We start from the raw sequence: 26,070 nt of genomic DNA, 5'->3' as shown, positions 1-26,070 counted from the left end.
AAATGATCCAAAACAGAAAAATAAGGCAAACATAGTAGATGAGTCTGGATATTTTACTGGAATGGTGTCTGAAGTCAACGTTGTCTCTAATGTGACCAATGTGAGAGACTGGTGGTTAGATTCTAGAGCCACCATGCATGTCTTCAAGTTTAGAAATGCTTTCTCCTCCTATGACAAAGTAGGAGACGATGAAAAATTGTTTATGGGGAACTCTTCCACCACGAAAGTGGTGGTAAAATGCAAGGTTGAATTGAAGCTCACTTCAGGAAAAACTCTCGCATTGAATGACGTGTATCACGTCCCGGACATATGCAAGTATCTTATCTCAGAAACCATATTACTTGGGAAAGGTGTTAAATTTGTAGCTGGGTCTAACAAAGTTGTAATCTCTAAAGGTGGTGACTTCGTAGGAAAAGGTTACGTCACTGAAAACATGATTAAGCTTAGTGTACTTTCTTTGAACTTAAATGTTAATGCATATTCTTCTGCTTATGTTTGTGACTCCTCACATGTTTGGCATGATAGACTACGACATGTTAATTTCAAATCCATTGAAAAACTTGCTACTTTAGGTTGCATTCCTAAAATAAACATTGACAGAGGTCATAAATGTGAAATTTGCGTTGAATCTAAATATGCAAGAAAACCCTTTAACAAAAAGGTTGAACATAGTACAACTCCCCTAGAACTAATCCACTCGGATTCAAGAGATTTGAAATCAACACCAATCAGAAGTGGTAAAAAATGGTAAATCACTTTTATCGATGATTACTCACGATACTCTCAAGTTTATCTTCTTAGAAGTAAAGATGAATCCTTAGACGCTTTCAAATTATATAAACTTGAAGTAGAAAACCAAAGAGGTGTTACAATTTAAACTCTTACGTCAGACCGAGGAGGTGAGTATGTGATACCCATAAAAGAATTTTGCAAACTTAATGGCATTATTCATGAAACTACTGCACCTTCTTCACCTGATTCGAATGGAGTAGCTGAAAGGAAAAACCGAACACTCATAGATATGGTGAACGCTATGTTAGCTAGTTCAGGGCTACCTTCGAACATGTGGGGGGAAGCAATTCTCTGTGCTTACCATATCTTGAACCGAGTTCCATTTAAGAAATCTGACAAAACTCCTTATGAGTTATGGAGAGGTAGACAACCTTCCTATGCATTCTTTAAAGTGTGGGGGTGTTTGGCCAAGGTGGTCATTCCTCGTTCCAAGAAAACCAAAATAGGACCTAAAACTGTGGATTGTGTTTTCCTAGGCTATCCTAAGCACACTAGTGCTTATAAGTTCATGGTCATTGATCAAAACACCATAACGGAATCTACAGATGTAGTGTTTTTTGAAAACATTTTTCCTTTAGGGTCTGGACCTCGCAAAAGGGTCCACGATGACCTCATAGATGTTCCTTCAACTAGTCATCCACCTTTTCTAGATGATGAGACCGAACCTAGAAGAAGTAAGAGGGTTAGAACCGAGAAAAGTTTCGGTCCAGATTAATGAGTGGGATTCCATTCAACAAAACGAAACTTGGGAGCTTGTAGACTTACCTCCTGGTAATAAAACCATAGGTTGCAAATGGGGCTTCAAAAGGAAGCTTAGAACGGATGGAACTATAGAAAAATACAAAGATAGGTTGGTAGCTAAGGGCTATAGACAACAGGAACTTCAATCAAGCGTCGGTTTGAGCTAAGTATTTTCTTCTCAATTTATTACGATTGTTGTTACTGTCTCCAACACGAAGCATATTAGAGAAGGATTCTTAAATCTCATATACTGCAAAATCTTGATAGAAAAAAATTCTTTCAATCTGTATTAATGTACATATAAAGATTAAAATTATTTACCTCAAGAAGAGTTAAATAGGGTTCGACAAACATGTTCATGTTCGATGCTATTTTTATGCCTTATTATTATTCATGACAAAACAGAGATGCTTTGTATCTGCATTTCTGAAACACCAAGGTAATGTTGCTCTACTAGTTTACTTGTATCCTTCTTGGCCTTCCTCTCGCTGTAAACTGCTCCTGCTTCAAGTCCAATCACTATACTAGAGTAATGAATTGGCTGATATTTCTCTCCATTTATACCCAACTCCACCAAGTCCTCATTGTTATTGGGACAAAGTTTTCCTCAGAGGAATTACAAGGCCATTGGAATACTCTTCTAAAAATAAACACACAAACCGTCACACCCAAGTCATCAGAAGAGAAAACAATCTTTACGTGCTTATTCGAATGGGACTCACAAGGCTGTAAATTGGTCCGGGCGCGGGCTGACCGGCCCATCCATTAAATGTGTAGGCCCGTTATGTGTTGTATCTCGAAAGCTGTTTTTGGACTCGTGTTTTCCTTTGATGGCTTCTCTAGAATTCAAATGTTGAGAATGTTGATAGGGGGCCTAATACATGTCACACGTAGCATATTTCAAAGTTATGTACTCTTCTTTCATATGACTAAACCTACATCCTATTATTATTCATAAAAAAAGCAACAAAATTTGTTACTCTTATCCTTCTCATCTCCTCCATAATTAACCACCAAATGACTAAGAGCATGAATATAAAGAAGAAAATGGAGAAAAAAGTTGAAATCTTTCAGCAGCCGGATGATCTTCCATCTACGACTTTTATTAGGTAAGAATCAACAAACCCATTATTTTTGGTTATTTTTGACTTCATAAATATGTTAGATTTAATCAAAGTGGAATTCAAATTTTAGATGAGATCCCAACCATAAGTGACTCTGAGAAAACGTCAATTTGGTCTTTTCTCGTCTTATTCCTAAAAACTGATTAAAACCCACATTGCGATTTCCAACGTATTACTCGAAAGTGGGAAATTGATTTCATTTTGGTTTTTATTTTCCAAACGAAAGGTGAACATTGATATACAGAAGGAAGGGGGGAAAATCTTAAAATTGGAGTCATGATCTCATCATTTTATTAAAGGTATCATGGATTCCTATTCTTCTTCCTCATTTTCTTTTAATAAAAAGAAATATAACTCTTACTTACCTAGAGAATTAATAGAAAAACATAATATCTTGGTTACCAATTGAAATTGCCTTTGATTGTAAATTAGTTTGCTAACCATGGTTATGGAAGATTCGTGATCTTAGTTTTGGTAGGAAACAATTAGACATCAGTTATTCCACTTTTATCATTTTAATGATAATAAAACATGACAATTTTGCTTCTATTACTGATAAGAGAAAGAAATTTACAAGATTGGATTTATTGCTGGTACTGACGAAAAGATAGAAAATGAGTATGCAATGTTTTACAAAGAGTTTATTCAAGATACAAGTATTAGAGGGTTTACAACCTCTAGAGTTAGACACCGTGGGTTAATCTTGGATGGGGATGATTATCGGTTCCTGCAATGATTTAATACTAGTAATCGAGGTGTAGTCATGAATAATTTATATCTCGAGACATTATATATACAACCCGATTATTTGAGAATGCGTTTATCTTCTGGAAGTCACTTCATCCCGGTGTGACAGTCATCGAGATTTGGAATGTGGATTTAGCTATTGATCAAAACTTACGTTCCAATTTCCAACACATTATACAAAAGGGAGACATTGTTTTCATTTTGGTTTTAATATTCAATTCCAAAGGGGGAAACAGATTTATAGAAGGGAGGGGAAAATCTCAAAATAGGAGTCATGATCTCATCATTTTATTTAACGTGTCATGGCTCCGCTTCTTCATCATCATCATCATCTTCTTCTTTAATAAAATAAATAAATTTTTACCTATCAAGAGAGTCGGTCGAGTATATAATATATATCTAGGTTACCAATCAAATACGTCTTTGATTGCATATTAGTTTGCAAATGATGGTTATGGATGATTCGTGATCTCAGTTTTGCTGGGAGACATTTACAGAATAATTTACTCCATTGTCATCATTTTAATGATAATAAAAATGATCATTCTGCTCCTCGATCTAGATAAGAGAAAAAATTTGTTACTGGTGTTAACGAAAAGGTAGAAGATGAATATGCAATGTTTTACAAATAGTTTATTTAAGATAAAGGTAGAATATGCAATGTTTTACAAATAGTTTATTCAAGATAAAGGTATCAGATGGTTACAACATATAGAACTAATCATTGCGGGTTCATCTTGGTTGAGCATGATATTATCTGTTCCTGCAATGTTTTAATATCAACAGCTAAATATGTGTGCAGTCATGATACATTATATCATGAGACATTATACATATGCAATAAGATTAATAGAGAATGCATTTATCTTCCGGAAGACACATCATCAAGTGGTAGTTATCGAGTCTCAGAATTTGTTTATGATGCAACCACCTTACAAAATGCATAAGATTTTGGATACATTCCAATTCCTCGTTCATATTCAACCAGGTTTAATTTTTATCTGACAGAATACTTAAAATTTTGAGAGGCATGCATAGACTTTTTTTTTTTCATTGTTTTGACACATTTTTTTTATTGATTAGTTTTCCTTTTAAAATACTATTTTTTATTTGTGTAAGATGAAATTCCTATATATAGATTCCTCAAAAATCACTCAAAGAGTCTCTCACTATGAACTCACTGAGAGTATCCCAAAAAAAGAATGCATTAAAACTCTATTTATATCTCTACAAGTCTCAATTTACTAACCCCTTGTTAAGGTATGATGAATGGCTCTTCTTCATCTTCTGCTTCTTTTAATACAGAAGTTTAAAACTTGGTTATCTGGATAATTAATTGCACAAGAGACAGTTTCTAGGTTACAGATTGAGACAATCTTAGATTCTAAATTAGTTTGAAAGGGATGGTTATGGATGATTGATCATAATCGTTCATATGCTTAAAAAGCATTTTCATAATCGACTAATGCAATTTCATCATTTTAATGATCATAAATATTACCTATCTTCTTTTACTGATGATAATAAAGGTAATAATGTTGATGATATGGGAAACAACAACAAGGTATTAATAATAAGATTGGGTTTGTAGCTGCAGTTGTAATTATAATTGAAGATGAATACACCATGTGTTATAATGAGAAATTGATACCAAGAGACCAATATGCAATAAAATCTATTACTAGGAGAATCAACCACCATTTGTTATTCCTAGGTGCTAAACATTTAATTAGTTCCAATAATGGTTTAATATGGATAAGAAATTAGTCATTACATAATTTATATATTTGTAAACCCATTACTAGAGAATGCATGTATTTCCCGGTATTCATATCAAGTGAGTAGATACTTATATCAAGGTTCCTGTGGATTTGGTTATGATGACGAATTATGCTTAACCATCCTTTGCAAACTTGTTTGCAATCTAATACAGTTTCAGTAGGTAACCTAGACAGTGCATCTTATACTATATCTGTGTGTACATTTTCAAACCTAGATCCAATTTTCTTTTCAGAAGAAGAAGATGTAGAGAAGGAATTCGTCATACCTTAGAAAGAAGAAAAGAAATATTGATTTAATTTTGATTTTGATTTCCATTTTTCTCCCTTCTTACTTCCGTTGAAGAATCCAATTTCCCCCTTTATAAGCAGTGACTGGGAAAAAAAATGAAAAAAGAATGACGAAAGAAGGGTCTACTCTACACATATTTCCACACCCATTTTTTTCTTCAAAGATTGCTCATAGGCGGTACCAAATTTCCTGGGTGTGTACCAACCCAAAGGCAAGAGATGTTTTGTCTTATGTGTATTTTGGTACACTCCCCAGAAATTTGACATGCCCTATCAACAATTTTGGTTTTGTTTTAGATGAAGTCTTACGTGTGCCTGATATGAAACACAATTTGCTATCAATAGCTAAGTTTACTAGGGGCAATGCTTGTTACATCACTTTTGATCCTTTTGGGTATGAGATAAGGGGTTTACATGATCATTTTTTATTAGCTAATGGAAAAATGGTTAACAATTTATATTCAATTTCTACACCTAAAATGCAATATGCTTTTTCATCTCTGGTTGCTTCTTCTGATTTATGGCATAGTAGGCTAGGATATTCCTATTCAATATAGTTCAAAGACTTCATAATAATAAGCATATTCTTTTAAACTTTACTCATTCAAATACTCTTTATCATCCTTGTCAGCCTGCTAAAAGTAAGAGACATCCTTTTAATGCTTCCATTTCTCATACTACTTATCCACTTGCATTGATTCACTGTGATGAGTGGGGTCCTGCTCCTGTTACCTCATTACCAAGACATAGATATTATGTTTTGTTTGTTGATGACTTTATTAGATTTCATTGTATTTATCCAATGCAAGAAAAAATTGAAGCTCTACAATGTTTTCAACATTTAGAAAGTCTTACTGAAAATTTATTCAAGATAAAAATTATTTCTTTTCAAACTGATGGTGCCAGTGAGTTGGTTAAAGGACCTTTTAAATGTTTTATAGAGTCTTGTGGTATTCACCTCAGAATTTCTTGCCTAAAACCCCATAAAAAAATGGTGTTGCTGAAAGGAAGCTTAGACACATTACTGAAATGAGCCATACTGTTCTTTTCAAAGCTTCTTGTACAAAAGAGTATTGGTATGATGCTTTTTTAGTTGTTACTTTTCTTATAAACAAAACTCCTACTCCAATTATTATTAACAAATCTCCTTTTCGGGTTTTATATAATGAGTATCCAGATCATTCTTTACTGAGAGTTTTTGGTTGTATTTGTTATCCTTTTTTGAGTCATTCAAGAACTAACAAGTTATTTTCCAAATCTGTAAAATGTGTTTTCATAGGTTATAGTTCATTAAATAAAGGATATAAATGCTACAATCCTATTTTAAAGAAAATTTATATTTCAAGACATGTTATCTTTTCTGAAAAAGAATTTTATTTTTCAACTTCTTCTTGTACCGAATCTCCAACTGTTACTGAAGTTCCATATGTATCATCTTCTGTTCCTTCATCTGTAATTGTGACAAGATCTCAAACTGGCATTACAAAACCAAAAGTTATTTCTCATCATGTGTTTACATCATTCTGTTAAGCATCCTATTCCATCTGCTTTTTCTTCTTTGCTTTCCATTCCTATTGAGCCAAAATCTTTTAAAATTGTTATTCAAAATCCAGATTGGCAAGTTTCAGTGAGAGATGAAAATGCTGCATTATTTAGGAATAATACATGGGATTTGGTTGACCCTGAGCCTTATATGAATATTTTAGGATGTAAATGGGTTTATAGGATAAAATTGAAGTCAGATGGAACTGTGGGTAGGATCAAGTTAAGATTGGTTGTTCAAGGCTATAACCAACAAGATGGAATAAATTATGGAGAAAATTTTAGCCCTGTTGTAAAGGATACTACAATTAGAGTAAGTTTGACTATAGTTGTTACTATAGGTTGACCAATAAAACAATTGGATGTTTCAAATGCTTTCTTGCATGATGATTTAGCGGAAGATGTTTGCATGAAACAAGCACCTGGATTTGAGAGTGCTGAATTTCCAAATAAAATTTGTAAATTGAAAAGGAGTATTTATGGGTTAAAACAATCTCCAAGGAATTGGTTTGAGAAATTTAGTACTTCCTTGATATCTTATGGCTTTGTGAGAACAGTTTCAAACTATTCTATGTTTGTTTATGTTGCTGGTTCTGAAATGATGGTTTTGCTGCTTTATGTTGATGATATAATTCTTGCTGGTTCATCATAGGTTTTGCTTGCTCATTTGATTAAATATCTCAGTGCTGCTTTTGCAATTAAAGAATTAGGGGATTTGCATTTTTTCTTTGGAACAAAAGCAACTAGACAAATTGATAGTATTGTACTAACACAAAATAAATATACTCTGGAGTTATTGGAGAAGGCAAAAATGTTAGAATGCAATCCTTGTAGCACACCAGTAGTTAAGGGTCCCAGAGAATCAATATCTGATGGTGTTTTGTTATCTAATGCCTCTGAATATAGAACTATAGTTGGTACGATTCAATCCTTGTGCTTGACCAAATCAGATATTTTTTTTGGGGTTAACTATGTGAGTCAGTATATGCATGCTAGCACTCCTACAAATACTCATATGTTATTAATTAGTCAAGAGAATATTAAGGTACTTGAAGGGTTAAATTGGTGTTGGAATCAAAATGCGGAAAAGTGATATTACATCCTTGACAACATATACAGATTCTGATTGGGGTAACTGCGCCTAGATACAACAAGGTCTACTTGTGGTTATGCTATTTTTGTGGGATCCTCTTTGATTTCTTGGTCTAGCAAAAAAACAACCTACTGTATCTAGGTCTAAAACTGAGGCAGAGCATAAATGTTTGTCAGTGGATACTGCAGAGTTGGAGTGGCTTTCTTCAGTTCTTTCTGAATTTCATATTTCTTTAGCACAACCAATTACTCTGTATTGTAACAATACAAGTGCGATTTATTTGTCAGCTAATCCAGTTTCTCATTCTAGGGCCACATACAAAGATACATTACCATGTTGTCAGAGAGTTAATTGCAAGTGGATTTTTGACAGTACAACACATTGCTTCAGAAAATCAGTTAGCTGATCTCTTTACTAAGGGTCTCCGTGCTCCAATTTTTAGTCTTTGCTACATCAACTACTACTGATGACTCCAATTATGCTGAAGATTTTAAAGCTGCTGTCTCTACTAGCCTCATCCTCGTTGGTGGATAAGTTTCTGTAATATTCCATGGGAATGAACCATACACAGATCCACTCCAATCTTCTAGTTTTTTGAATTATTAGTGATCTGGTTTGTAACCAAATGATAGTTTCAGTAGACCTCATACAAGTCTAAAGATTAAAAACGTACATTCACTTACTTTGGAGCCAGCCAAATGACCAAATGTTCTTACGCCGCTTCTCCTTCACATGTTTTCCCAAAAGATTTGCCGGCCCTATGAACCAAGTTTCTGAGCTTAATAAGGAGATTCTTTGGGTTGCAAATTGGAGGAGTTACTGATTGCTGCACATCTTGAGACTTCATTTTATTTTTTTTGGCTTTGCTTAAATATAACCCACATATTTATTAACCATAACCCAAAAAACTTAAGCTACGATGAAAAGACAAAAGTTAAAATGAAAACCAAACAAGTTTTAACTTTTTACTGGAAATTAAAGTCAAATCTCCCTCTTACTCGAAATCAAAATAAACCGTAACTTCTTTTCTTAATAATACTTAAAATTAATTATCATTCTTCTTTTACTATTCTCACTAATTGAACAATTATATATAAACCCTAATTCTTATCCCCCTCCCCCAAAAAAATAAATAAACTCTAATATTATTTTTCTCTAAAATAATTTTTCTTAATCATGATTATATTAAAATTGATGGGAGCGTATATTCCAATTTTTTCTTAAAAAAATTCCACAACAACATCAATCAAAATGGAATTAACTAAGATTTTGTTCTTTTCTTATGACCATTCTCCTAGAACTCCATAAACATAATCTATAAAAAAAAATATCTCTAGGATAATGTTTCTTTCTTCCCAATCATGATTACACTAAATTAATTTGAGTGTATTGATTATTCTTTAAAAACATTAATTATATATTCAATATCTTGCATAAATTTAATTAGATAATTAGCTTTTTTTTATTGTTGTTGATGTTGATTTAGGGATTTAATGATTATGTTATAATCTAGGCTATATATATAACAATTGTATCTAATTTTGTAGGCTATATAGAATGATTATAAAGGTCTGTTTGGTAAGTTTAAACACTTATTTTAAATGGGTTAAGGTAAATAAATGTGTGGGCTACATTTAAGAGAAGATTTTTTTTTCCCATCTCTATCTCTGTGGAGTCACTCGAAGTCGGAATGATCTCAGACATTTTCATCATGGGCCGGAAGCTAGTGCAATTCAGGAACATAAAAATAACACGTGGAGAATAGTGTTGTTACCAGGTGTGGGGTCCTCTTTCATGTGAGAGGGGAGGTTTTTGCCTTGTTTTTCGAGGCGGTTTGTTAAGAACTACTCATTACTTAAACAGGCCGGACTAGATATACCGCGTGCTTGCATTTTTCATCCAGCAACAACAAGGTTTTAAATTGATACGGTCCGGGCTTTCCGACATATTGATCAAATATTTAAGTACGGGGCCCTCAGATTGACATTTTTGAGGTGAAGAGTAAGTAAAATACTACCTCCGTTTCAGATCTTTTTGTGCTCAAAAAATTCCCCAAAAAATGATAAGTTATATGTGTTAATTTATCATTCTTTCAGTTCATTGCATTTCCTAAAAATTCCCAAGAAAAGGTAACTCGGTTGACTGATTACATTTGTAATACTATTAAATCCAAAGTAAGTTTTTTTGAATCCCGATATAATATTTCTGTTTGATTTTAAAATTAGTGTTGTGAATATTTGAAATGATGGTCTTAGTTCTGTTAACCAGTAGGTTTTCTTATCTGATATTGTATTGTTATGTGTAGACTGTATTGTTGTGTTTATTATCTAAGAATCTAATAGATTTTGTTGGTGTTTCTACCTTCCGTTTGATATAGCTTACTGAGCATCTAAATCTTTCAATTATATTTTGAATGCTTGGTGAACATGGAGTTAATGAAACACGATCACAAATTCCAATTTCATGTGAAGTATAAAATGGAACACGATTACTAATGCTTTGGGTTAGTTCATGTTTACATTCTTGCTAGTGGTCGTACCTGGAGATACAAGGAGACTATTGCATATTTTCTTCCGAGTTATCCTAGCTTGTAGAAGGAGTTTTTTATTGGTTGTACACGAAAGGATATGTATGAGGTTCCAATCTGGCCGATGAAAGTTTCTGTCTGTTAACAATATTACTTTTTAATTGTGATGTGAATGATGAGAATCATGATCAAAAGTTATTAGTTATGAGAGGTTGGTTGTCCATTGTTGATGTTTATCTTGACTCAATAGTATATAGGCTTTTAGGAAAACTAAAGAAAATCAAGAGCTAGAGAGTTGGAGTGAGAAGTTCTCCATTTATGGTCATGGTGAATCTTGTAAGCAGTTCGAAATAATTGCACTTACATCTACGGGCGAACTTTTTTGTTCAAGTCTTAATGTAACAATATGTCTACATATTGAAGAATCAGAACCTATATTCAAATTATTAGGTCATATGATTATTCGCAGATTATTACATTTGAACAGTTTTGTCTCAGTAAGAGATATGGGGGAAAATTATGTGAAGATAATTCAATCAGCTGAAAGAAAAAAAAAAATAACCAAAATGAGCTCGATGAATCATGAAGAGTATTTATCAACTAGTAAGCAATATCAACTCAGATTTATCACTTTTATTAACATGTCATTTCTATATATATGTTTACTTTTTGTTTTTTAAAAGCTAAACTTCTATATTTTTGAGTATATATTTAATGGAAGAAATTGGCTACAATACCTAACTTTTTTCTATGGAATTAAACTATTAGCAAATTCATCTTTATCTTGCGTAGAATGTTGATGACATCTGAAACTGAAGTCGCAGTGCTCTCAACTTGTGGACGTCAAAAGATATAAGATAAATTTTTATGAACATTTATCGTATGTTATTTATTTTTAATTAGTTCCAAATATGGTAAACATATGCTCCAAAAATATATTAGCATGGTTCATTGGAAATTTGCGAAGATGGTGGCATTGTAAAAAGTACCTAGTTGTTGGTGGAACGTCACCCTATTAGATACTTGTGGAGTATTTTTCTGGGAAGCTTGAGTAGTTGGTGCACAAAATTTGGTTATTGTCAACAATGATCATTTATAGAATTAGACTTAGACCATGGTAGTGTGCAGGTCCTATCTTTCGTTTGAGCATTGTAAAGCAAGGCACATCAAACTCAAATTCAAGAAGCGGTTGAAGATGACGAGATAGAACTCAAGTTACGCAAACAATTCTTCAAGCTCAAAACTACAAATTCAAAAATTATATAAAGTACTTGTTAACTCCAATAATATGGTCCAGTAGGCATGTTTTGATGATAATTTAGTAAATTGCAAGAGTACTTCTGAATCTTAGCTAGATGATTATAGATATCACATTAACAATCTTTAACTACAATAGTGTAGGAAATTCACCGTCTTGTTTACATATGTATCGATCTTAAACGTTTGAATTGATTGGAGTAAATATCACCCTAAAACTGTTTGCCAAAGCTCAAAATTGATTAATTATTCCGACCTTACGATAATTCATATTTACTTATGTAATTGTCTATGTTGGCGCTTGCAGGTTTCTATCTGAGACTCAGAAATGTAAGTTTGAAATCCACAAACTCTTACCTGATCAAAAGATAACTATGGTTTAAACCAGGGTTTGGTGACATCAAAAATTGCCAAATGTTAAGCTTAGTGTTGTTAGATCAAATATGATCAATCAAAAAGAAAAAAAATGAGTTTTTTGAACTTCATAGAAGTCATTGTTAGGGAATTAACTGATGATGTTTGAGCTTCTTGATCGACCAATTCATTTTGTTGTGGAGTTCATTATCATCATTGATGAAGAAAAAAAAAAAAAGATTTGATTTTAGGTTTTGATTTTGTTTTTGTCTTTGGATAATTATTAAATTTAAGTTTAGCAATGTAAATATGATAATTTAGACATTTAATACGAGGTAGGTAACCTCCAGTCGATGTTTCGGACATTTGAATCTTAGGAAGGCCACCAAACTTTTCAATTGCAACTACCCTAATACCAGAGCTTTTATTATAAGTACGGGCCGTGTCACATTAAGCCCTCATAATAGGGCTTTTATTATAAGTACGTGCAATTATCTAATTTCCACATTTAAGTAAGGTCCGTGCCGCATTATATTCTGCTATTTAAGTACGGGCCGTGCCGAATTATATTCTGCCGGTTGAGTTTTTTGATCGATATAGGTTCTGTTGGGAGGTTTGATGTTTTGATGTTTCACTAAAGGGTTTCCAGAGATCTTGTGGTAGATTGAAGCTTCAATGGTAATTCAAAGATTTGAAGCATTTTTGAGGTGAAGATTTAGAAAAACACTATCACCGTTTCAGAATTTTATCATGATTTTGTGCTCAAATTCATCAGATTCGTTCAATTCATTCCATTTCCTCTTTATAAACCCTAAAATTCCCCAAAAAAAATGTAACTCGGTTGAATGTTGAACTGCTCAATGGTGAAATCCGTGAAGGATCCGTGGTTCGGTTGACTGATTGTATGTGTAATACTGTTCAGAATCCAAAGTAAGTTTTTCTGAATTCCGATCTAATTTTTCTGTTTGATTTGAAAGTTAATGTTATGAATCTTTGAAATGATGGTCTTATTTCAGTTAACTTGTATGTTTTCTTTCAGTAGACTTAAAGTTTCCTAGAATGTGCTTATAGATTACTGACTGCTGAGCATGTATGTCTTTGAATTATATTTTGAATGCTTGGTGAAAGTAGAATTTGTTCAAGGAAGCAAAGCTAGTGAGAAAAAATGGAGTTAACCGATCCTTTATTAGTGGTTTTGTTGGAAATTGTGCTGGTTAGATTAGAAGATACTTAGAATTAACCCTAACCGAAGTAAATTATGTGAGTTTGTTGTTACTGGGTTTATCATCAGTGGTTGTGATTGACTTTAACCAGCTTAGAATCTCATGGATTAGGTTTTGGCGGTTCCGTGTCTTCCTTTTGATATGGATAACTAAAACTAATCGTATACATGTGTTTTAGTAATGTATTAAGTACTTGGGGAGTATCAGAGTGGAATTTGTTTAAGCAAGCAAATTAGTGTGAAAAAATGTTCTGTACCGCGTTTGCCACAGGGTTTCAATTTAAATGGGGAGATAAGGGCTGAGTGTAACTTTTGCTAGTAGATTTCTTGGAAACGTTGGGATCTTTCCTTCATACTTTCCTAGTTTGATTTTTGTAGCTGTTTTCTACAGGATTATTGTTATATCGTACATAGAGACTGTTACCTCAGAGTTTAGTCTCATTTAACATCTCAAAGTGCCCCTTCTGGTAATAATGGTAGATATCCGTCCAGGATTCTGTGTAATATGTCAGCTCCAACTGGTAGTAGTAATAAGACGATGAGTTTTCGTCCTACTTTGCAACCTGCATAGCAACCTCCGGCGCCAAATTACAAGTATGAGTGGGAGATAACAGGGTGCTATCTCCCCTTCATTCTTGGATACTAGAGTTTCAGTTGTACCATACCTGACTAAGGAAAAGGAGATCGTCATGCCTAAAGAGCCAGCCAGCCAGGCAAAGTTGGGATATATGTTGGTGGTGTTCCAGCTTATGATCTTAGCCGCAGCTGCAATGCTCGTGCATATGTTGCTGTTGATGTCCTTGATAGGTATAGTACTGATATTTTTTCTATGTCTACTTTACATTTAGTTTAGTTTATGTTTAAGATTTAGGGGTTTGATTTGTTTGTTCATTTGTTGTGTCCAGCAAAGTGATAAATTATATAATCGAAAATGTTTGAATAGCTTAAACGATCAATTTATCCTTGAGTCCCTTTAAAGGAGCATCCAGGTGCCTTGAAACTAATTACAAACTTATTCCAGTTTTCTTGCACACGACCTGAAACCTGATCCGGTTCTTTCTGGCAGATTATACAAAATGATTATGCTGCTGATCGTAATGTCTACTTTTCGTCTGACAAATTCCCCGCGTACGGCCTGCTATCTGGGCGAAAATCAGAAGACAATCTAGCTGGTGATAGTGAGAGAGTTCAAGACAGTTTAACTTCAAAGAAATAAAGTCAAAATGACTTTGCATTATGGAAGGTGAGAGAACACGCACTCAGCATGCTTATGGTTGTTCTCTTTTTGGTGGCTTATTGTCTTTGTGTGGTTGCAGGATGCAAAGCTGGGAGAGATTAGCTGGGTAAGTTCTTTGGGACCTGTCACCTGTCAATTACTTACCAGTCACATGTCAATTACTCACAAGAACGGACTGAACTTGCATCTGACTGTGTTTTCTACTCGTATAAGGTAAATAGCTAATTTTTAAGGCATTATGTCTCCTGTTCAATTGGTATGTCATGATTTGCTTAAACTGATGCTGCTTCAAAGTTAGCGCAAATTAGATAAATCATAAATACCTTCTTAAACAGTCTGTAATCTTTGTAATATCTGGTGGGATAGAGGTTTGGGACTCTTTTTTTTTGTTTTTGTTGTTGATGCTTTTTTGCTTTGTTAAGTTGATTGCTTGTATGTAAAGAAAGTTAGTCTCAGCTCTTGGTTATTGACCACCCAAAATGATGATACTTAGAGTTGTGTTGGTTAGATTAGAAGATACTTAGAATTAACCTTAACCCAAGTAAATTATGTGAATTTGTTGTACTTGGTTTATCGTCAGTGGTTGTGATTGACTTTAACCAACTTAGAATCTCATGAATTAGGTTTTGGCGGTTCTGTGTCTGCGAAAAATGTTCTGTACCACGTTTGCGACAGGGTTTCAATTGAAACGGGGAGATGAGGGCTGAGTGTAACTTTTGCAAGACGTGGAACTTATAAAGTTAATGACTAATAGATTTCTTAGATTTCTTGGAAATGTTGGGATCTTTCCTTCATACTTTCCTGGTTTGATTTTTGTAGCTGTTTTCTACAGGATTATTGTTATATCGTACATAGAGACTGTTACCTCAAAGTTTAGTCTCATTTAACATCTCAAAGTGCTCCTTCTGGTAATAATGGTAGATATCCGTCCAGGATTCTGTGTAATATGTCAGCTCCAACTGGTAGTAGTAATAAGACGATGAGTTTTTGTCCTACTGTGCAACCTGCCAACCTCCAGCGCCAAATTACAAGAATGAGTGGGAGATAACAGGGCGCTATCTCCCGTTGATTCTTGGACACTAGAGTTTCAGTTACAATAGCATGACTAAGGAAAAGGAGATCGTCATACCTAAAGAGCCAGGCAAAGTTAGTGTTCCAGCTTATGATCTTAGCTGCATCTGCAATGCTTGTTCATATGTTGCTATTGATGTCCTTGATAGGTATAATACTGATATTCTTTATGTGTCTACTTTACATTTGGTTTAGTTTATGTTTAAGATTTAGGGGTTCGATTTGTTTGTTGTGTCCAGCAAAATGATAAATTATATAATCGAAAATGTTTGAATAGCTTAAACGATCAATTTATCCTTGAGTCTCTTTAAAGGAGCATTCAGGTGCCTTGAAACTAATTACAAACTTATTCCAGTTTTCTTGCACACGACCTGAAACCTGATCTGGTTCTTTCTGGCAAGAGAATCGGAAAAAGTTTGTAATTCTTTCTGACCTTGAAACATTTACAAACTTATTCCAATTCTCTTGCATAGTAATCGGTACGGCCTGCAATCTAGGCGAAAACCAAAATGACTTTGCATTATTGAAGGTGAGAAAACACGCGCTTAGCATGCTAATGGCTGTTCAATTTTTAGTAGCTTATTGACAGTTTAACTTCAAAAAAATAAAGCCAAAATGACTTTGCATTATGGAAGGTGAGAGAATGTTGCTGTTGATGTTCTTTATAAGTATGATTCTGATATTTTTTCTCTATGTCTACTTTCCATTTAGTTCAGTTTCTGAATAAGATTTAGGGATTCGATTGGTTTGTTGTATCCAACCATAAATAATGATAAATCATATAACCGAGAATGTTTGAATAACTTAAACGATCAATTTATCCTTGAGTCCCTTTAAAGGAGCATCCAGGTGCCTTGAAATAATTACAAACTTATTCCAATTCTCTTGCATAGTAATGCAGTTAATCATGTCTTTTTACGTTGAATGATTCCTGACCATGTTAAGCTTGTTGCGATTTGAGCAGATACCTATAACATTTGGGCTATCCAGTTACGTATGTACGCAAGTTCACTGACATTGATGACAAGGTGAGCATGTTTTTTAAAGTATCCAACTAATATCTTCTACCCTACTTTTACATGTTAAAACAAAAACATCTTTGTTTCTAATGCAGTCGGTTATGTACATGTTTATATTCTGCAAACTAAGTCTAATATTCAACTAATGTTTGCGTCTTTGCAGATAATTAAGCGAGCTGAGGAAGTAGAGTAGGAAGCATTGGATTTGAGCAAATGCTTCTGCGATAAGTATCTTAGTGACGTGTGTGATCATCACGTCCTTGTTCCTACAAAACAACCCTGTGTTTCTGAAATCATGGAAGAAATTAAGAATGTGATAGAGAAGGTGCTTAAGCAGTGAAATTTTGTACGCTGATGCTTCCACTCTTAATTCTTCTTGATGTTTTTTCATGTGGATAAAAGATCAGGGAGGGGGGATCATATTGAAGCCTTTCCCTTTGGTTCATGTCCTGTATTTGTGTGCAGGGGGTTTAGGCAGGTGAAAATCTGATCTGATTCTTTCTGGCAGATTATACAAAATGGTTATGCTTCTGATGGAAATGTCTACTTTTCGTCTGAGAAATTCCCTGCGTACTGCCTGCTATCTGGGAGAAAACCGGAAGACAATCTAGCTGGTGATAGCGAGAGAGTTTTAGACAGTTTAACTTTAAACAAATAAAGTCAAAATGACTTTGCATTGTGGAAGGTGAGAGAACACGTGCTTAGCATGCTTACGGTTCTCTTTTTGGTGGCTTATTGTTTTTGTGTGGTTGCAGGATGCAAAGCCGGGAGAGATTAGCTGGGTAAGTCCTTGGGACCTGTCACCTGTCAATTACTCACAAGAACGGATTGAACTTGCATCTGACTATGTTTTATACTCGTATAAGGTAAATAGCTAATTCTTAAGGCATTATGTCTCCTGTTCAATTGGTATGTCATGATTTGCTTAAACTGGAGCTGCATCAAAGTTAGCGTAAAGTCCTTGATGCTGCCAAGATTGAACCCCAAATTAGATAAATACCTTCTTAACCAGTCTGTAATCTTTGTATTATCTGGTGGGATAGAGGTTTGGGGCTCTTTTTTTGTTTCTGATGCGTATTTGCTTTGTTAAGTTGATTGCTTGTGTATAAAGAAAGTTAATCTCAGCTCTTGGTTATTGACCACCCAAAATGACATATTAACAGTTCTGTAGGATGTAGTTCGCACGTTGCAAGATAAATTAGATGTTTGTTAATGAGCGTATCTATATGATAATGAAAAGTAAATGTGTTCTAGCTTATGCTGCAGTAGTCTATACATGCAATGTATGTCTACACTGCATGGATAAGCTGATGTGCATTAGCATTGAGTATTCAGATAAATTAATGGAAAAAAATGGCATGTATCTAATGCATTCTGTAGTTCTGCGGTCTTTTTTTTTTTTTTTTTTTTTTTTTTTTTTTTTGACTATTCCCAGGATGAAATTTTCTTCATGGTCCTGCTAGTAGAATAAAAAGCAATCCTTGCGATAACCCAAGATGTAGCTTTAGATACTTTGGCAATTTTAGTTAAAAAGAAAGTTTTACTGATGACTTTCATGATATTTGTTGGATTAGAACTGCTAGGTTCTGCATCAGTGTTTCTTGCATGCGTAATATTCTTGCCGTTTATCTGACATGACGTGTGTAGTGGGTACACGTGTAATGATATATTTCTAACATGATGTGTATAATGGAAACATGTGTAATGATATATTCTTAACATGAACTGTTGGTCATGTCTTTTAGGCTTTGCTGGAGTGTGAAGAGACCTTATATTCTTTTCGATAGAAAAATCCTGTGATGCCAAAGTGCAAATTATTGGACTTAACTCCTGAGGCTCAGAAGTGCATTGAGAAATTAAAGAATGATTTCTACGCTAAAGTGTCAGATGATGTCCACAATGAGGACTTCTTGAATGCTGCAGCTCTTGAGGAAATTTTGAAGGTCATGAACCATCTCAAGAAGGTATTTTCTTTTCCCTGATCCATACAATCCTTCTAGTGTTTGTCGTCAATGGCTATGTACAAATTGATACCCCACATTGATGCTAAAGGTTACTTCGGAGCTAAACTTTTTAGGAGTTCTATTTTTGTGCCTTGAGTAATAGTATTACACAGAAGAATAGCTTGAAAATGATTAGGCAAATGGATGGATCTTCATGTGCTCCTCATGCCCATGAAGATAATAGGCAAATAATTAGGAAAATAATAGGCTGATAGTTTAGATAGCTAGTCATTTGTTCATGACTGTTCAAAATGTGAGATCTAGTCCTCAAATTAGTGTCTGGAATGTGTTTTAATCATTTATCTTGTAGTATGTAAATCATGTTTTGATAGTATCTCAGAAGCTGTTAACAGAGCTTTTAGAAACGTAATGAGATACATGTTATGGGTACTTACTATTCCTTGTTCTAAAACACAATGCATCATAGCTCGGTCACAAAACCACACCATAACTGCCACCTAGTAGTTATTTATATGCGAGTCCTGTTGGCCTAGGTTGTGCTTATGCTGACTGTACATTATTTTTCTCCTCGTGTAAGGAGATTCTTGATGGATTTGTAGTTTACCAAGTAAGAAACACCAGCATGGTAAACCCAATCCGGGATCTATACTTGTGCGCCTCAGTTAAGCATTGGTGTTCCCTGTATTCCTACTTTTTGTCCGAGTCTTACAGTGTGCATTTCCAGGAAGAGCACTAGAGCAGCATGACCTTTCATTGTTCCTGTCTCTTGCTGAAATGGAGAAAGAAGTGAAGCTGGTTTTAGATACTCTTGGACTAATGTCATTTTCATCCTATTCAGAGGTATGTCGTCCTACACCCACTCTGTTCTAAAGATTATTTGTCATTGATAATCCAATTATCTCCCTTCAAGGAACATTTCATTGGAAGTTTTGAACAATCAAAATGAAATTCTGTCATTTTTCAGTGGTGTGTACTGAACAGGTTGTGAGGTAATTCAAAGTTCAGGATTTGACAGAGAGCAAAGTTGACTGAGGAAGATGTTTTGTAACAAATAGAACTTAAGACCCAGGCAAAGAAAGGCAAGGAATTTGTGAAGAGTGACAGAATCAGGCTCGTCTTGACTGTTAAGGGGATCTTTCTTGTGGATTTGGATGACGAAAATCAATGGAGACCTTGTGTCTGAAAGATCAGAAACTTGTGAAATGTCGCAGTCTACTGAAATAAACAAAGTCCTCAACTGCCTCAACAATGGTGAACCAGAACTAAACTGGTATATGTAAATCTATAATCCCTTGGACAGCATCTGAACTGAATTTCATACAGAATTTCTTACTTATCTGGAGTTGCAAACCAATTTTTTGCCTAATCATCAGATTTTATTGTTCAAATTGACAATTTTTTTTCCCAATAAGAGGTTCACAGAATAACTGAGAGCAGAAGAAAAGTACAGGTACTAGACCAAACAAAAACTCAATCTATGAGACAATTCTGAGTCAGATAAAAAATGGTCTGGTTGGATATTCGCAATTTTCTTCTGATCTAGTCTATCTTGCTAGACATACAAAGGCAGATTTCCTGTCCTAAAAGTAGTAGCAACTGTCAAATCTGGCTGAGCTAAAACAACGGCCAAACTAAAACAATGGCCAAAACTTCAGAATGACATTAGTGGCACAAACCTATTCCATTAATTAATTCTAATTGTTTGTCCCCGGCAACGGCGCCAAAATTTGATCGCTGTTCAAAAATAAATGACACTTTCTTACTACTCAAAATATAAATATAGCAAGGGAAAGAAAGGATTGTTAAGGTTGTCAAATTGTTTCGGTTCCTATAAATACCAATGGGGGATTTTCTGATTTTTATATACTAAAATAAAATAAAAGCAAGTAAAGAAATAAACACGCAAATCAAGGATATAAAGATATTGGTTAAGGATTTCGTTTTCTTTCACTAACATGCTTTCTAACAATAACTAGAATTGATATTTAATCTCTCTTTTATCAAAGGCTCTAAGATACCTTGATCGCAAGTATATTCCGCAAATCTCCTATTTTCATCAACAAACACATTAAAAGATGCCAGTATGAATTCTACCTTAGAGAACAACCTAAGGTGTAAAAGCACTAATCAAGTTTAGTTCCCTAGATGCATTAAGTTCTATAAAATCAGGCCAATCAAAACAATCGAACGTGTAAAAACACTAATCCGATTTAACAAAGGTTATGACTCACTTATGACTATTAGGATGTATAAGCAATGATCACAATTATGCTATTTGTATTCAAGGTGTATCACGTTTACGTATAATAAACCCTAAACTAGCAATAAATATGCTTACGATTCTACCAATTTGCAACTTGACAAAACTAACAATCAATCATACATGGCGATATTTCTAGTGAATCATAATCGATAAAATTGAGACAAAACTAATTTATTGAACAAGAAACATGCTTTGTAAAATCCAACTAATCCATAACCAAAAATAAGATTAACTAATCATGTTCATGGAGTTCATAACAAGAAGGAAAAGAAAAACTTTCATCTTTCTAAACCCTAGAAAGAAAGTAAAAGCAAGATATATTTTTTTCTCATAGAGAGATGTCTTTTTTTTATAGCTTCTGTTCACCTTTTAAGTCGCGCACCCATCTGCCAAAAGTTAGTCGCTCAAACAACCCATGAGTGAAGCCCAATTAGAACAAGTCCAGGTCCATCTGACTTGGATCGGAAATCACTGAGTTAACTCTTCAGGTCGACCGAGTTATATCTGTAGTTGATCAATTCCGGCCGATTCCAGGCCATTACAATCCTTCCTCCTTGCAGTTTCATCCTAACATACATCTACACTTCCCATGACTACTTCAGGTCGGACTATTCACAATCCAGTACCACCAATCCTGCAGCTTCTAACATCTCAGCTCTACCCAATTCCATTTGAGTCACAGATGCAACTCACAACCTATTCCATTGATCAATTCATTACCACGACAAACATAAATATAGCAAACCAACACGACAAACAATTAGAATTTGGTACCAAACCAACAAAACTGGTACCCGCATTGTCAGCCATGCTTGACGCAATCCAAAGAACTTCATAACTTCAAGAAAACTCCTCAAGGAAAAGGAAGATCTTCATTTTCACTCCTCTAATATTAGGCAGATCTTCATTTGTAGTCCTGCTGGCCTAGGTTGTGCTTATGCTGACTGTACATTGTTAGAGTCCTCGTGATGCTTGTAATTTACCAAGTAAGGAACACCAGCATGGTAAACCCCATCTGGGTTCTTCAAGTGTCCACCTTAGAAACTGGTGAAATGTCTGAAATAAAACAAAATCCATCTTTTATCTCTTAATTATAGTGACGATTGGCATATGCAAACCATGTTTATTTTCCATGCTTTCCTTATACCTTATTATTCATGGCGAAACAAAGCCCGTTTGTATCTACATTTCTGAAACACCAAAACTGCAACTTAGTTCCTGCTTGCATACTGTATTTTCGAACCAATGCATTCCAATTTGAGCCGGTCAAGACTGGTTGACCATCACCCACAACTGGTTTAACCTTATCCTTACCCATACTTCCCCAAATCTTGAAAACAATTTCTGATGTTCTTCCATCCGGTTCTACCAACATTACTGTGCATCCTTTCTTCCGCTCCTTATTATTAGTACTTTGATCAGTATTTCCCATTAAAACCCAATATTTCTCACGTTCAGCAGGTGTCAAAAGATCTGTCACTGTTCGAGTTATAAATATCCTTCCTTGGTTGGGTTTCACATCGCTCATACTAAGAATCTTCTCAAACAACCAATTTACAGGTGTTGTGCCACCAAGTTCTGTAACAGTTTGCTGCATTACTTCAGACATATCCTGAGGTGGTGATGGTTCTGAGAAATTCGTTTTTTTTCTCATTTTATCGACTTTAGATTGTTGTTGCTGTGAGGATCCCCCTTCGTTTTCAACCACTACACTACAATCACTAGTAGGATTACGCTGCTCCACTGTTTCTAGTTCTAACTGCATCCTAAGTGGTGTTCCTTGACATGGTTTCTGTAAGAGTCCCAGTCCAACTTCACCCACTAGTGTAGCATCAGTGTTCTGGTGATGTTCCTCTGCAATTTTCTGTTGGTGTGCATGTATCTTACGTGGTCTTCCTCGACCCCTCGATTTTCGCTGCTGCAAGGTTCCCTCTTCAATTTCATCCACTGGACTACTGTCACCATTTGGATTACTCTGTTCCGTGGTGTCTTGTTTTACTGGCATCTTAGAATGTCTTCTTCCTAGACGTTTAAACTTCCGATTCAATCCCAGTTCAACTCCAACCCCTGGCTTAGATTTATGTTTCACATTATGGTCAGGTTTCTCTCCTACCTCTTGCTGGTGTGCAGGTATCTTACGCGGCCTACCTCGACTTTTCCTTTTCCCTGTTGTTTCCAGTACCCGCTTAGCACAATCAGATTGGTGATGCAACAATGTATTATCCACTGCAAGTCCAACCACTATACTAGAGTAATCAACTTGCTGCTGATGCTGCTCCACAGTTCCCCGCTGGTTTACTTGCATCCTACTTGGCCTTCCTCTCCCCGTAAACTGCTGCAATGTATTATCCGCTGCAAGTCCAATCACTATATTAGAGTAATCCACTCGCTGATGCTTCTCTGCTTTTGTACCCAATTCCATCATCAGTTCCTCATTGTCACTCGCATAAAACTGTACCTATTCATTTTCTACTTCAAAACATTCCTCCGAGGAATTCCTACTTAAGTTGATGGAATCCACCAAACCATCATCACCACTGGAATCCACCAAACCATCCTCACATTCCTCATCTTCATCCACGTATTTTTTACAAAGCCTACCCCTCCGACTCCTCTTCTTATTCTTCTGCTGATGCTGTTCATGCTCATTTTCACATCCCCGATTAGGTTTGCAATTAAGGTCCTCCGGGAGTTCATAACAAGCAGTCGAATAGGAATATAAAATCTCACCAGAATCAACAAGCTTTTTGAGATAATGTTTGAGAAAATGAGAGTGAGCAAATGGTAATCCCTGAAAATTCTTTTCAATGTAATTTGAAATTTCATACACATTTGAACCTCCTCCATCATTATTCATTTCCTTAATTGATTCCATAATCATCTAAAAAAAATGAACATGATGAAATTCAGATAAAACACACAAAAATTCCACTGATGAATATAAAGAAAAAAAAGATTAAGATAAAAGGCCTGACCGTTGCATAAGGAGGATGAGTTGGTCTGATTCTTAATAACGGGAAAAATGAAGAAATATTATCTTCAATGAGTTTGATTTTCTGAGCTAAACAAGGAGACTGATGATGATCAGATGAATGATATCTAGAAATCAACATTTTGATGACAGCATCTTTCAGTTTTTGCTCTTTGGGTTGCAAATTAGAGGAGGAAGGAGGAGGAGTTTCTGAATCTTCATGCAGATCTTGAGAATTCATTTTTTTTTCCTTTCTTTCCTTGATCTCTATCTCTGTGTAATTATTACTCAAATGCTATATCGGGTCTACTCTCACACTACAAAAATCCCTGAATTTTCTCTTTTACACGTCAAACCGTTGCGTTGTTGCCGGGAATTAATCTGAATGAGTCTCAGACATTTTCAGCATGGACAGTACATGAATATTGCACGTGGAGATTAGAGTTGTCTACCAGGTGTAAGCAAACAAGAGACTATGTACACGTGTTTAATTAGTTGAACTGATATGTCACTTTGTTTGTACCAAGTTTACAGCGTTAGTTACTAATTTTAATCTTAGAGTACGGCTAAAATTCTTGCTTACATGTGTTCCAAGCAAGAAAGAAACTATGTACACGTGTTTATCACTTTTTTGTAGCATGACGCCTTCTTGGTCACATTATTTTCCCTTGTTCGGTAAATTCTTTTTGGTGCAAACATCACCAAATGATTTTAGCACTATAGCGACGTCGGCCTTTTCACACTAAATATGTATTGCCGCAAGACGGCCAGCCAGACTTCTTGGCACAAGTCAGATATATGAAGTTACAGTACATATATGATTTGCTAAATGGATGCTTGACTGACTCTTTATAGGAAAATCAATCGGTAACCGTTTCATGCACGAGTACGTATTAGTTTTTTCTGCTCTTCAGAAGCTGCAAATTGAATAGTATGTTCTATGGGAAAGGTTTTGAATGGGCATTATAGCTAGTTTAGTGATGTTCCGTTTTAAGGTTGCGTGGATAGTGTGGCACTCTGGCCAACGCCTAATTGGTGGCAGGTCATGACACTGTCAGATACTTATCGAATTGTTATATCGATCAAAAAAAAAAAAAAACTTATCGAGTTGTTATAGTGAAGTTATTATACTTTAGACCCTGGTTGGGTATAAATAGGATCTGTCAGTGGTTGAAAAATAGGACAAGCCAAGAAGAGATTGCAAAAGCCGGATCAAAACCCGGACTAGCTATCCTTTGGATTCGCAAGTAACCGGGATGGCGCGTGTAGGCAACGACACTCCTGTTGTTGTTTGGGGTTTGTTTTCTTTGAAACCTAGCGGTTTTTTGTGTTTTTTTTTTGCCCACAGGCAGTCAGTCTTTGGGCAGTTTGGTGTTTTTTTGTTGTAGCCCTTGCTCAAGAGCTGACTACCTATATACATCCGCTTGAATGCCTATATATATCCTCTTCCTTGCGAGTCTGGTCACCCACTTTCTTAGTGACTGCCCATTTTCAATCCAATTTGATATAAAAAAAATAAAGCACATTAAGTGACAGAGTAACTTAACAACCATATAAATATCAAACGCTGCAACTAAAGCTTCATAACAAAAAGTTTATAGCAATCTATGCATTATGTTCTTGTAAAGATTAAAACTATCTTAGCTCAAGAAGAGGCGAATAAGTCCCAACGAGTACTATATATAAAACTATTAAAAAACGACTGATAATATTTTACGACAAACCATGCTAATCTTCCATGCTTTCTTTATACCTTGTTATTAATGGCAAAACAAAACTCGTTTGTATCTGCCTTTCTGAATCACCAAAACTGCAACTTAGTTTCTACTACCACGTTGTATTTGCGCACCAATGCGTTCCAATTAGAGCCGGTCAAGACTGCTTGGCCTTCACCTGGTTTATCACCTTTACCCAGACTACCCCAAATCTTGAAATCAATTTCTGATGCTTTTCCATCTGGTTCAACCAATGTAATTGAGTATTCCTTCTTATCCGTCTTTCTAGTATCATTATCTTTACCACCCCTTAAAACCCAGTATTTCTTAAGCTCGGCAGGTGTCAGATATTTTTTCACATG

General features: G+C 35.1%; 1 long non-coding RNA gene across 9 annotated transcripts; it reads left to right on the top strand.

Annotated features, from left to right (window-relative positions):
* Positions 1-12,880: 12,880 nt before the first annotated feature.
* LOC113347646 lies at positions 12,881-20,131 on the top strand. Of its 9 annotated transcripts, none has more exons than XR_003359153.1 (12): positions 12,881-13,176; positions 13,860-14,275; positions 14,535-14,711; positions 14,785-14,918; positions 15,538-15,925; positions 16,741-16,804; positions 16,959-17,120; positions 17,304-17,480; positions 17,551-17,661; positions 18,541-18,759; positions 19,484-19,599; positions 19,724-20,131. It is a non-coding gene; the product is annotated as an uncharacterized LOC113347646 (long non-coding RNA). The 9 variants fall into 9 exon arrangements; XR_003359154.1 differs by lacking the exon at positions 15,538-15,925 and adding an exon at positions 14,374-14,457; XR_003359155.1 differs by lacking the exon at positions 15,538-15,925 and having other exon boundaries at positions 13,961-14,275.
* Positions 20,132-26,070: the final 5,939 nt, after the last annotated feature.

The sequence above is a fragment of the Papaver somniferum genome, chromosome 2 (genome assembly GCF_003573695.1).
Source record: "Papaver somniferum cultivar HN1 chromosome 2, ASM357369v1, whole genome shotgun sequence".
NCBI classification, from domain to species: domain Eukaryota; kingdom Viridiplantae; phylum Streptophyta; class Magnoliopsida; order Ranunculales; family Papaveraceae; genus Papaver; species Papaver somniferum.
Note: the sequence above shows the minus strand (reverse complement) of the source record. Positions and strands in the feature narration are given on the sequence as shown.